Source organism: Anastrepha obliqua, chromosome 2 (assembly GCF_027943255.1).
Source record: "Anastrepha obliqua isolate idAnaObli1 chromosome 2, idAnaObli1_1.0, whole genome shotgun sequence".
NCBI classification, from domain to species: Eukaryota; Metazoa; Arthropoda; class Insecta; order Diptera; family Tephritidae; genus Anastrepha; species Anastrepha obliqua.
The window spans coordinates 5,298,173-5,306,552 of NC_072893.1; positions in this window are offsets into that span (position 1 = coordinate 5,298,173).

Below are 8,380 nucleotides of genomic sequence, written 5' to 3' on the forward strand. Positions count from 1 at the left end.
AGGAAGAAAAGGGAAACGAAATACAAATACTCCCACATTAACAATCAGATACTCATCAGCTGATGAAACAAGATTGCGCCTTTCGAATTCGCCGTGTCGTAAGAGCCCATGAAGAAAGAGTAAAGGAAGGGGAATTACTTTCTTGTGAAGAAGAAGAGTAGACGAAAACAATGGAAACTATCCAGCACAAGAAATTATACGTATACACGGCGTCTTCCGCATAAAAACGCGAACAAAGTGCATTTGGAGGTTATATATTAATATGTGCTTTCACAATTTAACGTACGCCACTTAATAATGCTACCAAGCCATTCACTGAATTTTCACATTTATGTAATTTCTCCTACTTTTGTTTGTTGGTTTCGTTTGTTTTGTATTGTGAACTTATCAAAAGTGCGAAAAATAAAGTAACTGTTTCTTAATGGCGTCACCTTAGATACTCAAATCGCCTTGATTCCACCTTAGATTAATTCGCTTTGGTACAACTCTCCGCTTTTCACAGAAGTGATGAATAAGAGGTTGCGCATACCGAATCCACTGCCTCATCAGGCTCCGAGAATATGTAAACAAAATGAAGAGGAATTATTTGTTTGTAAATAGTCACAATATTATCAACATATTCACAGAATTTGAACAAACATGCATTATCTCTTTCTTTTGTTTCGTTTGTACTGGAATAATGATTGTTATTGTTTTCGGAAGACGCCACCTTTTATGTCGGTATGTAAACTCTGAATAACCTTGTCATTTACCAACCGATCGACTTCAACATACATGTTTTCGATACGTCAATTCAGTACAATTTCAATCATGGATCGTTTTACATGGAAACAACCGAAATCTACGCTATAAAACCGGAAATGCTTGACAAGGTAATGACAAACGTAGAAAAAAGATCGCAGTTTGTGATTGCTAATAAAGGTGGCCACTCGATTGATATTGTATTCAAAAAATAGTTTTAATAAATAGTAAATAACCAAACCAAATAGAAATACCCCACTCAGACAAATCAGTTTATTTTTTCAAAGTTATTCAATGCTTTCATACCGACATAAAAGATGGTGCACCCTGTATTAATACACACATTTATAAAGTAGGGGTTTTCGGAAAGCGACACTTTTTTTATTCTCTACATAGTCATATAAAGGAAACAAGGAATAGTACTCTGCAATTATCGACTTTACTAATCGATTTCTCAGTATCGAAAAAGATATTGCCACTACTGAAATCTATAATAAAACAAGTTAATATTGTATTTACACGCAAATACTGAAATACGAGTAAATTACGAAATATAAGTAAACGTTAATTCATTTCTTATTCAAAATTTTTATGGAGATTGTGATAGAGACGAAATTACAAGACTTTAAGTACAATATAAAAGATATAAAGACAAAAGTGCATAACATGACTCCCCGGTACCGGTAAGTATTTTCTTGTGCTTCGCTTTCCTTCTGAATTTAAATTTCGATATTTATAGAATAGAACGAGTTCAGGTCAGAGAAACAGGAATAATTTCGGATTGGGACCGTTGTGCTGAGACGGATGCTTTAAGTTAGGGTGAGCAACGCGAAACAACTGGAAATGACAAATGAAACGGTATAGTTGCTCGAAATATTCGGTAAATCAACGAAAACTATGGCCCTTATTATGAGCAACATTCGAACTTCGACTGTAGTCGAAAGTGCTGATCGAACAAATTTTCATTTGGTATTATGGTGCTCATTCGTTGAAGAATAGGACTATTGTGAATTTCGATCGCTCGACGCATTTACAATAGATAATTTTTTCTCAGCTGATTCAGCAAATCAAAATAAAAGAAAAAGCGGTTGTATTAAAATTCTTTGTTAACAATATATTTAAAAGTTAAAAAAAGTATTTTTTGTGAAAATGAGTTCAACGGAGTTGTGGTTCGACGATTCATCTCAATGCGAATAATTTAAATTTTAGGTTTGTGATCATTCAATGAAGATAACTTATATAAATGCGAAAAATCCAGGAGCTACTCATGATTCTATGGCTTTCAATATGTCGCCATTAAAAGCATATTTAGAGGAGCAACATCTCAATGACCGTCGCAATACTTGGCTCCTCGGTATGTAATAAACACCAATTGAAATTCTGTTTTTAATAATTTTTGTCTGTCTCAGGTGATACTAGAAACGCTCTAAAACTATATTTAATGACGGCGTTCAGAAACTGAGGAAGGGTCTCCAAAAAGGACATCCAACAAACAACATGCTATGGCGAGAAGTACCATTGAGAGAACAATTCGAGTCTTGAAAAACTGATTTAGATATTTGTTGCAGGCAAGAGCTCTCCACTATTCTCCAAAAAAAGCAACACAAATTATTAATGTGTTGACCATTATTACCCTTAATCCATTTTGCTGCCGTTCTAACTGGTGGTTCCAATCATTTCAGCTCCGTTGTAAACTCCTCCCATTTTTTTGCTGCTTGAACTTTTGTGCAAATCTCTTTTGCGAATTGTCGATTCTCTTCCATTAATGCAACCAGCCTTTCTAATTGCTATTTGGTACTCACGACTTTCGACCTGCATAAAATTAACAAAATTAGTATATGTTTATTATTTGGTTACTATAAAACAATAAATAATCGCAAACAACTTACATTTAAAAAAAATTTTCCAAAATACGCTACACAATCGAAAGCTAAATTGCATTCGACTCTAAATTTGGTATACAACGAAAATTTCGACAGACATACACCGCTCATAATACTAATAAGGCCCCTATTATGAGCAACATTCGATCTTCGACTGTAGTCGAAAGTGCTGATCGAACGAATTTTCATTTGGTATTATGGTGCTCATTCGTTGAAGAATAGAACTATTGTGAATTTCGATCGCTCGACGCATTTACAATAGATAATTTTTTCTCAGCTGATACAGCAAATCAAAATAAAAGAAAAACCGATTATGTTGAAATTCTTTGTTAACATTATTTTTAAAAGTTAAAAAAAGAATTTTTTCTGAAAATGAGTACAACGGAGTTGTGGTTCGACGATTCATCGGACGATGAAAGATTAGTGGAACTAGCTAGAAGTAGAAAACAGTTGAGGGGCGCATCCAACTCCCTAGAAATGGCTTCCACTGAGTAAATTTAGAATTTTCAAAATGTGATGACGAACTTAATATTACAGAAATTTCCTTACAGATTTTTAAAGAACTTTAGATTATCTAAAGAGGCGTTGGTGAACCTACTGTCCAGTACAGAGAACCAGTTGCAGCAGTGCATCCGAGCCAAATTGATTCCAAATATTTTAAAGCTAGACAGTTCTGCGATTTTGTGCTCAGGGATCGTACCAATTGAGTATTGGTAATGAAGGTATGCTAGGACTTGCTCAACCTATTGTGTACGATGATGCTGAAGATATTGAAGTGGAGTCAAATAACGGAGAAGTAGAAAACTTAAGAAATGAAATTTTGAGAATATTATAGAAAAATCTAAAAAGTATTAAATAGAAACCTTTACGCCACAGTTTCTGTTTTATTTTTGTTATAAATTTTCTTTATTCCTCTACGTATTTCAGCCCATACCTGCGAAAAGAAATAAAAATGTATTTCTATAAACATCACAAAAAAAAAACTATTATTAAGCGTAATCTATTTTGCTGCCGATCTCACTGATAATCCCAAGCAATTCAGCTCCGTTGTAAATTCCTCCCATTTTTTTGCTGCTTGAACTTTGGTGCAAATCCCTTTTGCGAATTGTGGATTCGCCTTTCTAATTGTTGTTTGGTACTCACGACTTTCGACCTGCATAAAATTAACAAAATTACAATAGTATATATTTATTATTTTGTTACTATAAAACCATAAATAATCGCAAACAACTTACACTTTAACAAGTTTTCCCACAATACGCTACACGATCGAAAGCAAAATTGCATTCGACTCTAAATTCGGTAAACAACGAAAATTTCATTAGGGTTGCACCGCTCATAATACCAAATTGACATTCGATTTTCGATCTTCGACAACCAGCGAATATCGAAGATCGAATGTAACTCATAATAGGGCCATTGATTCTCCTTCATATCATCTGTTTATGGTTACGGCATGACTAATCGACAAGTTCTGTAATGTTGCGACTATGGTTATGGTAACGTGTATGACGCTATGGCTACGGTACCACTAATTGCAGCTTTAATAGGCTTGACGGTACGTTGGCGGCTTTGCTCTGTATAAATGCATGTATGTGCATTTATGGTTGAAGAAAGTTCTATGAGTTTTAAGAATGTTTTTTTTTTAATTATTAATATTACATGAACTGCAAAGGTCACCTTGAAGATTTTCCATTTGTAACAAGTTCAAGACAAGAAACAGCAACGTGTCTTTTATCTTATTTCCACACCTTAATTTGTTATCTATGCTCACATCTTTTTACAGTTATTACATGGGCAGTGTTCTGTTACCAAAAATACACGCATGAACATCTTGAAGAAGAAAGAAATTACATGCAAGTACAAGTTGCGTGTTGATTTTCAATTAGTAAATTTAAAAGGGCACTTTTTAAAAAATGATAGTGTTAAAAAACGAATCCAATTATATTAATGGAAATTCATTATAAAGCAATTAAAGTTTCTACGCACTTGATTCTGCCAATTTAGGTATGCGTTCCGTACGTATTTTTATATGTAAAATTTATAGTTAATTAACAACGATTAGCAACGTACAAAACATTCCAATATCAAAGACTATTGCTGTCATTCATAATTTAACTATAAGTAGATATTTATCAATGCCTAGTTTAGAGTTTAAAAAAATCTGAAAAAGACTACATAATATTTTTACTATAAGTAGAGAACGACCAAACATCGCTTCTTAAGGGCGAACCGAATCGAACTGAACATTTTAAAGGGTCACAAAACGGCCAATGATTTCTTGAAAATCTAGTATTTTTATTAAAAATAAGCAAAAAAGTTGCGTAAAACTCAGTCATATTTTTGTTGTTGCAGCAGCATAAACATTCCCCATATTTATACGGGGAATGCTGCTGAGGTGAGAGTCCTTGGCCGGATATAAATTCGGGTCGTGACGTAGAACCGACTGTCGTGCGAACGCCAATCGTATTAATCTTATTAATTTCAGCGCATAACGCTTACCTTTGTTTGTAAAAATAACAAAAACAAATTTACGTGTAGTAATTATTTAATACTCATAGTTGACTAATTTCCTATTGTAACGTAATAACAACAACAGCTTATCGGTATTTTCGCATTGCAAGCGGCACTGTCTTTCGTTGACTTGGTGTTCTACACCCATTTTACCCACTAACTACACTCGCATATAGATATTTCAAAATAATTAAACAAATTGGGCTTTGATACCAATAGTCAGGCCTATTGAACAAGTAGTAGCAGTAGAGCAAAAACAGCAAGTGTAATGCGTTTTGGTTTTGCTTGTAGTCCTTAAAATGCCAAAATCTATAAACCAAGATTAGGTCTGTTCATGAAGCAAATAATTTTTAAAAATTTGTTAACAATTTTCACGTTTTGGTGTTCGTGTCTCCAAAAAACTTGCAAAGTGGGGGAAAGTGAGAGAGCAAAAAGACATTTCAGGTTGAGAGGAAGTTGTATAGGTATTTTCACTGGATACATTTTTACTTGTAAGAATTTGCAAGTGAGAATAACAGCTATTCGCAAAGTAAAAATAAACGGAAATTGAAATTAGCGAATTGAGTAAAAGTTCTAAATTTAAATGAAAATGGTAATTAAAATGGAGAATGCAAGTAAATATAGTGTAGAAAAAATTTATAAAGATTACTTGAAGTCACTTATTAAACAGGAATATACTGTAAATCGAGGGTATTTCCAGATATTTTAAAGCCGGATGGCTCACGATTAAATTCTGATAGAAATAAAACGACTGGCTATTTTTACGATCCAAGCGGAAGTGACTTCCATTTTATTCTTTCTTCCATTTGTCATTTAGGGTTGCCTTATTTTACTTAATACTACATCTCTTCTTAGCATTACTCTACGTTTACATTATTGGGTGTATCTTATACTATGCTTACACTTACATTAACATACATTCCATCAATAGGCGACCTTAAGGGTTTTACAATACATAGGTGCATATGTACTTTTGAACGACAGCCTCCAGTCACCGTTGCTGCAGTTTCCGAAATTCAAATCGAAAGCAAGATATCTTTTGTGTTTTATGCTTGTATTTCTGTGGGAGTGGAATACTATAGTTCTTTGATTTTTTATTATACTTCTTCTTCTTAATTTTGAATGTTTCCTTCCCGATTCCCTTCTTTAAATTCCCCCAAAGTTTTTTAATGGGGCTTAGGTCTGGCGACTGGCTTGTCCAATCCATAACGTTAACATTATTTTCTAAAAAACATTCACGTAGTAACATTGTGGAGTGTTTTGGTTAATTATCTTGCATAAAAAGCCATCGAAGTGGCGTATTCTCCTCAGCAAATGGTAGCATTACTTCTTGAAGTATGTATGTCTTTGTAAATTTTATTGGTTATGGGGTGAATAGGTCCTACTCCACACCAAGAAAAGCATCTTCAAATCGTTATGTTCGAGCCATGTTGTTGGTTATCTGTTTTTTTCTGAGCGGCGGTGAGAACTCTTGTCATTTAGGACGTCCGTCCAGCATCATTTCCAAATAAATTTATTTTTAAATTTTTTCGATAGATAAAGGTGGCGTACCTGTTTTAATGACCATATGTTTATATATAATGTAAAAATATTATTTTTTACGTTGAGATTTTCTTAGATGTCAAGTTGGGAAATTAGTACATATCCACTCGACCTTTAAAGATTTTATCCAATTGGTATCGAAGTAAATTTTATGAAATTTTTTAAATAAAGTTAATATAATTTATTAATTGATTTCGTTATTTCATACAAGCCAATAAGCTACAAAGGTGCTCACAGACTAAAACGATAACTTAGTATTAAAGAGCAGAAAGCACTAAAATAAAATTGAATTCGATAAAAATTCAAAGAAAAATCAAGCAAAATAGAATTCGAAATCTCGTTGAGCTCTCGAAGTGAAGGCATAGCCCCATTAATGCGGAACTCGTACTGTGCCATGCACAAAAGACAAGGAAAGAATAGTCCTTCTGTTTTCGAGGGAGTTGAATTTAATCTAAAGGTAGCGAGAATTTGTTCGGAGGAATGGGAAAAATTAAATTAAATTAATTCCATTTTTGACCTTAAGTGCTAGAAAACTTACAACTCAATCGAAAAGTGCATATAATTACAAACAACAAATGAAAAAATAAGAAGTAAAAATTTAGAAAGTAGCGTACGTTCCGAACTAAAATATCAGTCACTTTATAATTGATCAAATTTTTTACATAAAAGTTTTATTATAAAAGTAAACTGCAAGGAAAATGTAAGTCCTGCCAGAAAGTAGTTAAGGATTTTCCTCAACTGCAGCGCAAGCTGAGGAATACGATTTGAGAAAATGGGAATTGATAAGAAAGCTGAAACTCACCTTGAGAACTAAGGGTTTATCAAACGTTGGCGAATATTTTTCTCGTGATTGCTGGGTGGTATGCATTTTATGTGTGTGCAAAAGTGCAAGAATAAACATCTGCATTCGACAACATTGTAAATATATGTGCATACCTTTGAATATCTTTACACTTACTTACATTTACCGGGAAACTGAATCAGCAGTGCTCGTCTCGATTGAATTATTCATTATGTTATAGATGCATACACATACATATGCACATATACACATTCATATACGCAATATAAGGATGGTAAAATTGGCTGATAAACTGAAAATGGTAGCATAGGTATGTATAAACAGCTGCGGTCAAAACAATAGTATCGGAAAAATGAAGAAGTTTGTTTTTTAAATTAAATATTTAAGTTGTTTTTATTTTAAAAAATTCTGACTTTTAACTATAAAATCATGAAATTTAACTTAGAAAAACAAATTCCATAACGTTATTAAAATAAAATTTCATACGATTAAATTTTGCATATGGGCGGTCCAAAAAATAGTAGTTTTATGCTTTTCTTGAATAAAAATACTTTTTAAATAATTCTTTCTTTTCATCAGATTTAAATAAAAAATTTAAAAATAATCAGTACTTAGTAGCGTATCCTTTCCTATATTATCACAACACATCGCCGATGCATCGAATTAACGAGATTTTCACATCGTTCCTTAGGTATCGCTTTCCATGCCCGCTGTACTGGAAACCGCTCTACTCTCGCTTAGATTGAGGTCTGGAGACTATGCAGGCCATTTCATAACCTCAACTCTATTTCTCTTATATGCTTTTGGGTCATTGTCCTGTTGGAAAACCAAAAGTAGTGGCATTTCTTCGCGAGAATATTGTAGCATGATTTCCTCCATAATTCGAACATACGCAGTA